Below are 7,524 nucleotides of genomic sequence, written 5' to 3' on the forward strand. Positions count from 1 at the left end.
AGAGTCAGGGCTCCACAAGGGCATCGTAAGATAGAAAAGACAAGTTAGAAATGGGAAAGGACATGTTGTAAAAGTCACTATTAAGCCTTCCCTTCATTCCCTCCACATTTTTTATAGGGAAAAATGTTCCCTCTGCAAAAAGAAATTTGGAAAATTTCCACCTATTCTACTGGCTGCATCCATGAGAGTATTTCTGCCTCTGGCAATAGCTTCTGCTCGAGTCTCGCTGTGCCGATGAGACATACGGCTCCGACGTATGGCTCCAGTATCTTTCTTGAGCAAGGGCTGGTGTGAGCAATACAGCAGGAGGTGCTACAAATAGGCAGAAAGTTTTGCAAAAACACGGAGTGGGAAGAGTGCCGTTGCAAGCTGAAACCTGTGCTTGCTACATCTAACGCAAACAGTCCTCTGCTTCCAAAATTGCACAAAGCCGGCAGCTAAAATAACTGCTTTTTGACCTTTTTATCTTGCCCCATCTCTCTGAGCCTTGCCGTTCTCCTTTTGCCTGCCCCGGCCACCTGCCTTTGTCATTAGCAATAATCAGCAGCAATAAATAGGCGACATTTCATTGCTGCGGAAGCAGCCTGAGATATTTTGGGCCAAGCCAGCCAGGCTGGGGCTCGCAGAGCCTTCTGGCCAGTGAGAAAAGACACTGCTAAAGGCACCTTGCCACCCATCCTGGAGTTACAAGGTCTGCTGAGAGCAACGTGCCTGAGTGCAGCAGCTGGGAGGGTTGGGGATGCCCCAGCTGGGAGCTGGCCGGGCTGGAGGGGAGTGACCACCCAGCAGCGGCTTCTGGATCAGCAAAGAAAAGAAGGATTAAAAAACCCAGAGGCATCCTGGCTGGAAGCAAAACCCAAGTATGAAGCAGCTCTGGTGGGACTGGGGGAAGGAAAGAGGGGACATCTCTGCTGGGGGCAGGCACTTGGCAGCGGTCTGTGCAGGTCTCTGCGGGGCTTGGGAAAGGGCAACCTCTTGGGCTTCAGGGGCCGAACCAATGCGGCTGAGAGGGGAAGGCACCCCAGAGCGATGGGGAGGATCGGGTCACCAGGGCAGTGGGATGGAGGTGCTCAGATCGTTAGGGTGCCCAGCTCTCCAGGAGCTATCTGCAGAGGTACCTTTAAGGCACTGGGCCTCGCATGCTTCAGTCACGTTTTAAAAATAGGACAGGAGGCTTCTACATCACTTAGGTATTTTGGAAAATTTTACTCAGCCTTTCTGCAGCTCCTGTCAATCCTTCTCACTGCGGTGCCGAGACACATGCACGGCATGTACACAAATAGCACGCTTCCCTGGCCTCTCTCAGCCGTGGCAGGAGATACCTCGAAGGACTTCCCCAACCCTCCTCCACACCTCAGCAGGCAGGGTCTGGGGGGAAAACACCTCTGGCTTTCCTGGCAGCCGTATCCCCGTGTCCCTGCAGCATCAAACGGGACAGCAAAAAGCCCACAGCCCCGGGGTGAAGGCATCTCGGCAAGGAGATGCTTTTACCTCCGAGGCAGAGGCGATGCTCAGGTGCAAGCTCCTCTGGGTTTCCAGGGATGCTCCCACTACGGCAGGTGCTGGCCCAGTGCAGAGCCCCTGAGGTCTTTGTTGCAACCCAGCAGAAAGATGACTTCATGTGACGTTGCGCAGGTCCCTTCACCTGCCCTGCAGTCACTGCTGGACAAGAATATCAATGTGTAATTGAAGAAGCAGATCAGGGGAAGAATACTGCCCGATATACTGCCAGCCACAGGGAGTTAGCAGTGGGGAAGAATGTTTCCTATTTGGGCTTTGTCAGATCAGAGAACTCTGCAAAGTTCAGCTCAGACAGTCCTACCCAGATTGTAGGGACTGTTTGTTCCCAGTTTTGGCAGGGTCGTGAATGATGCATGAGTAACAGCATCCCTTAATTAGTGTAATATGCTGTACCAGGTTAGAAAGCACTCTCTGGTTTTGTTTTTCCTCCACGCGCATGTGTGTATTTTTCTTTAAAGGAGAAGAGAACAAACAGAAAACATTGCAGTTGTGTTTTTGTTGGTTGGGGCACCAATGAACCCTGTTCTGATTGGGCTGGTTATGAATCACTGGAGAGCCATATCCACACCAAACAGCACTGCAGCCAACCTGATGTCTGCTTGGCAGTTGTACTGAACAAAAGCTCCTTAATTATTGTTTTTGCTGCCTGAATCTTAGTGGAATAAAGAGAAAAAACCCAACCACCTTGGAATTCATGGGACTGGGTGTGTAGGAGGGTGTGCGTGTGCGTGCACCTGCGCGTGTACATATGTACCAACACACGCATGGTTTACTTTGAGTCTCAGGAGAAAGGAGAAAGCTCCATCACTGATTTCATTTTGCTTTGTCTTTCTGACTCCCTTTCTTCCCTCCTCTGGCTGTTTTTGTTTGGGGCATTTGCAACGTGCCCATCACATCCCGGCCATCAGGAATGATGTTTTCATTACTGTGACCACAAAGGACATTGCCTGTCCTCCCACCCTTCCTCCTGCGGTGCGTTCCCCCAGTGCCGCGGTACAGCTCTGCCAGCCCCTGGCCGCTGCCTCTGCCTGCTCTTCAGGAAGGGACCCTTTGCCCACACACCCCTGCTGCCAGTCCTCCACCCCAAGCATCTTTCCCACTCCTGTGCCAAGAGAAGCACTGCCACCCACCCCAAAATCCCGGGCTTAGCCCCTTCTCCTCTGACTCATGTTTTTTCCAGGAAGGGATGCCTCGAAATCTCCCTCCTTTTTCTCCTTTCCTCCAGGGTTTGCCGGAGCCACCAGAAAGGTGCCGCTGGACAACGCTGAGCCTTGGCTTGGGTTGGCACCACCTCTGCTTTTTGCCACAGGACCTCCTTGGTCTCTCCTCTCATGGGCACAGGGCGGTGAGGGATGCCACCAAAGTCACTGGCACTGAAGGCTGCGGAGCAGAGCGGCACCAGGATCTCGGACCGGTGCGGAAAGAGAAAGCTCTCTCCCACTGGGTAACCCGGCAGCAACTGCTATTTCAGTAAACATATCATTTTGTGCTCAGTAAACACACATTCCAGAGGAATGCTCTCATTGTTTTTTTGCTCTGTAATGCATTAATGAAGAAATAAAGTTTAGGTTGTGTAATGGTGACAGCTTGAAGTCATTTTGCCTAGTGTTATTTCTCAGCAAAGGCTCAGCTCTCCCTGGAACGGGAGGAAGAAAAGAAGACCAGATTTCGCCTCAAACTCACCAACATGTGCAAAAAAAATCAAAACATGACAGCAATTAACTCCCCTCCACACGCCCCAATAAAACTACCTCTCTCGCTCGCTCCGAGCTTTGTCACGTATGGGGCTGTTTATGGAGAAGACAATACAAAGTGGGTTTATACAAGGCTCTTTTAATTTTTGTTTTATATCCACTGGAACCCTCAAGTAGTGAATTCATTTCCTGATATAGTAAACATTTCTGATGGCCAGGATTCTTTCTCTTTTCCCAAATGAACACAAACCCCTGGTCTAACTCACCAGCAGTGCAGTCTATACAAACAGACCCATCAGCTACATTTTCAAAGAATGCATCTTAAGCACGCAGCTAGGAAAATAAACAAACAGCAACGCCTTCATGACAGCCCGACAGACCCCACTGCAAGCAGGAAGTTTCTCTCCCCAAAATTTGCTCAAGCCCTCAATTGCATGTGGAAAACCTATCAGCTTTTCCTCGTTTTCCACAAAACAATCTTGTCCTCGCAGTTGCACGCGGATGGCTGCCGGCTCACTGCTAAACGATCTATGCAGTCCCTCTGATTTGTGACCCTATTTGCACTATGCAAATGTCTTCTGACAGCTCTCTTTTCCTGTCATTAAAACAAACAATGGCCCCTGTAACCAAAAAGGAAATCAGTAACAGGCGAAAGCTGTTCTTTTTCTTTGCCTTTCCCCCTGCCCCCCCATCCTGGTTCTGGGACTAACTGCTAGTAATTACCCTGAAATATTCACAACCCTTTTCCTCTCCCAAACTGTTTTACTCATCCTAGTGGCCAACGTAACATCTTTAATATAATTGCTCTTCTAAAAGACCTAAAAATGAAAAAACCCCTAATGATCAACCAGGTAAAAAACATTTTTTTTTTGTTTATATATATATACACCCTTCTATCCATACACATATGGACAAAAAAAAAAAAAAAATATATATTAACTGATTTGAGGAGTTTTGAAAACACTTCCTAGCCTTCCAGGAATAATTTCAATATTGTTCTGAAAATGGAGAAACTGGAAATAACAAGAAAAGAAGATAGTCATGGGTGAGGGAGGATGTGCATGAGGAGGAAGACATACCTGCCTCTCCAGTCACCTCTCCCTCCCCCCACAAGCCACACATCCAGCCCAGAGAAGCATGCTGCTGGTGGCCATGCCTTCTTAATGGCAAGTGGGAGGCACCTGATTCCAGCCCCTCCCAGCACACAGGTGCTCTGCATTTGATTTCAGTGGGAAAAGGGCTGCACTCTGAAACTTCAGGGTATTTACACACTCCTGGGATCTAGTTCTTTGTCTTTTAAAGAATACGGTATACATAACCCTAAGCTGGGCCAGTTTTTCCACCCCATCACACAAGCCTTGTGCCTGTAGGGCTCAGCTGAAGTCAATGGTGCTAATGTTGACATAAGATCGTGATGACCAAGTGGGAAATTAGTCCTGTAGCACTTGATTGTCTTTTGCAAAAATTTTCTAAATGCTCTTAATGGTTTTGTTTGTGGTACGTGTTGCTCACTCCTGATTATACTTCTGCCAAGTTGTACTTTTAACTGTAAACACTGGCCTCTCAGAAAATGTGAAGTAAAGCAAACCAGAAAAGATGTTCAAAATAATGTTACAACCTAATTTAATTTATCCCTTGGTAATTACATTTGTAGGAAACGAACAATGCAAACAAAACAGAGTCCAAGCCTTTCCAGGCATCACAATTGCTTTCACATGTGGATGCATCGGTTACAGCCAGCATACGGTTAAGTCTCCAACTGCATCAGGAGAAGTGTTTGGAAGCTGCAGTGGTGTGAGGGGACACCTGCCTTGGGTCCCTGCATGTAGGTGCCACCTATTGAACATCAGCCTGTCTGCCCATCCAGGCGAGCCAGCCTGGGCAGCCCTCCCGTCGTTCCTCCTTGTTCTGTAATTCCCATCCTTAATTCTTCCAGCACTAATCGGTCCATTCCACATGTCGATCCTGGAGGAAACGTAGCTGGATGACTACTCACCAAACTCAGTTGACCATGTGAGTGTAGTCCTGTCTCCTGGCCCTGTTCCAGTAAGATATTTCCACACTCACCTAATTTTAATTGTATGAACTGCTCCCCAGATCAATCCCATCGAACTTGGGCCTCTGTTTGCAAATACTGCAGGAACTTTGCAGATGTGTTTGACACACCGTTATTACGTGAATGGTTTCTCTGGCCATTTCTCAGTCTTTTGGTTGCATGTAAACTATGCAGCCTGACTGCAGTTCAACTATTGGCTATTTGCCCTTTTCTTTTTTCCTCCTTATTTTTTTTTTCATTTGTGCTCTTCTCAGTGAGTTTATGCATGTGTCCCTGTTTACCTCCGTCACGTGGCAGAGCTTCTCTGCTTTGATACGAGGAGTGAACCCACAAGCAGCTCTCAAAACCAGTTATGCAAAGCCCTTGCTGCATAGACCCACGTGAACACGGATTTGCACAAGCATTTGTCCAATGGTTCATATTTACACAAGTATCTGCAACGTGTCCCCATCCTCTGAGTATTTCAGCAAGTGTTGTTGTACCTGCCTGATCGCTTGCCAGGAGCAATCACTGGGAGAATCACTGGCTGTGCCAAAATAAACTCATGGTTTTTATTTGAGAGAGCATTTGTAAATAGTATTTTTCTAGCATTCACCCAGTTCTAAGTGGAACTCCCTGTGTGATGAATGCTGTTTACAGTGCAGCTCTGTTTGTTGTGAAATGGGGGAAAAAAGGCAGTTTCTTGCACTTGCTGGCAGCATGCCAATGCAATGGGGGAAGGTACATCCCCTCCTGTTGTCACTTTTGCATGAAAAGCCGATGCCCCATTTCTTGCTCTGCTTCATTCTAAAAGCCCACATGGATACACAGGATCTTCACGCTCTCAGAGCAGCTAGTAGTAAGAAAGATGAATGGGAAAGTCCTCAGCTGGGTGGAGAGATTTTGGGGGTTTTTTCCCCTACAGGTCTTGCCATGGCTTCACCACTCAAAGAGCCACCAACGGAAAGGCATGACAGACCTTGCAAGGAATGATGAGCTGCACGTATTAGCAGATTCAAAGGCAGGGAAAGCTTATCCCTGAATAGGGGAAATGCAGGTAGCAGGTGAATTTCTGAAAAGTAGATCTTCCTGGGCCAGCATAAAGCTGTGGGGACATGAGGGGCTCAGGAGTGGGGCAGGACCTGGTGCCACACAGGAGGGCAAACCAGAGAGCCAGAAGCCCCATCACTACCACTTTGTCTCTCCAGGTAATTGTGGCTTCTCCTACACACCACAAGAAACCCACAATTTGCAATGATGAAATCACACTTTTCTTCCACAAGGGAAAAGGGAGTGGTTTTCTTTCTGCTTTTTCCTGGTTTTGCTGTGTTCAGAGTGAAAGGCAACTCTCTGCAGACGGAGCATAAGAATGGGAGTGTTGTAGTGTCTCTGCAAATGCTACACAGTCCTTCTGAAGCCCTGCATCTTCAACCATGCAAGACCTGCCATTTTGCTCTCCACATCATCCTCACGGAAGAGAATGAAACATTTGGAAGATACTGGTGGCTCCAGAGCGGTTTGGCAAGCTGAAGGATGTGGAGGATTATACAGGAATGCCAGCTCAGTTAAGGTCAATGCCATTAGAAACCAAGAGCGACTCTGGCGTGCAAATGGCGTCACTCCAGATTTCTGAGACCTGAAGAGGCTTTTGGTCCCAGCCCTAAGGTCTGACCACCCCCCGGCTCAATGCTCATGTCTTAAATGAGAGATGGGTGCAAGCTCCTGCTGCTCCAGGGAGCCCTTTGGTCCCCAGGCTGGAAAGTAGTTGCCAGCTTTAGAGACACTTGAACCCTCTTTTTCCATTTGAGGCATGTCCTCTCTTCACCTTCATTTTTTTGCTGTTTTTTTTATTCCCACATTTAAAGCTGATTACTTTGCCTGCTACATTAGCTATTCACCTGTTCCTGTGACTGAGGAATGGCTTAAACACTCTTTTGACACGGTCCCTTGAAAATGGGTTGCTCTGCTGCAGTCAATGAACATAGCATGGGAAAAATGCATTAATACTTTCACTGGTAACATTGAGGATAGCTATAAATAAACTCTTCATTACAGTATTTATATATTATTACATCGTATAGCCACTTAAAACAGAGAGCAATTGGAAGTGTTGAATAATGTAAGGATAATCGCCTCTACATTAGTTCCACTGTCATTGGCATTATGTATTGCTTGGTGATATTGCTATGCTCGTTGCTTCGCCCAGTGTTGCGTGACATTGGTGGTGACGTTAGAGTATCAACGGGCCCTCAGCAAATGACATACAGTACTTTG

Source organism: Falco peregrinus, chromosome 9 (assembly GCF_023634155.1).
Source record: "Falco peregrinus isolate bFalPer1 chromosome 9, bFalPer1.pri, whole genome shotgun sequence".
NCBI lineage: Eukaryota > Metazoa > Chordata > Aves > Falconiformes > Falconidae > Falco > Falco peregrinus.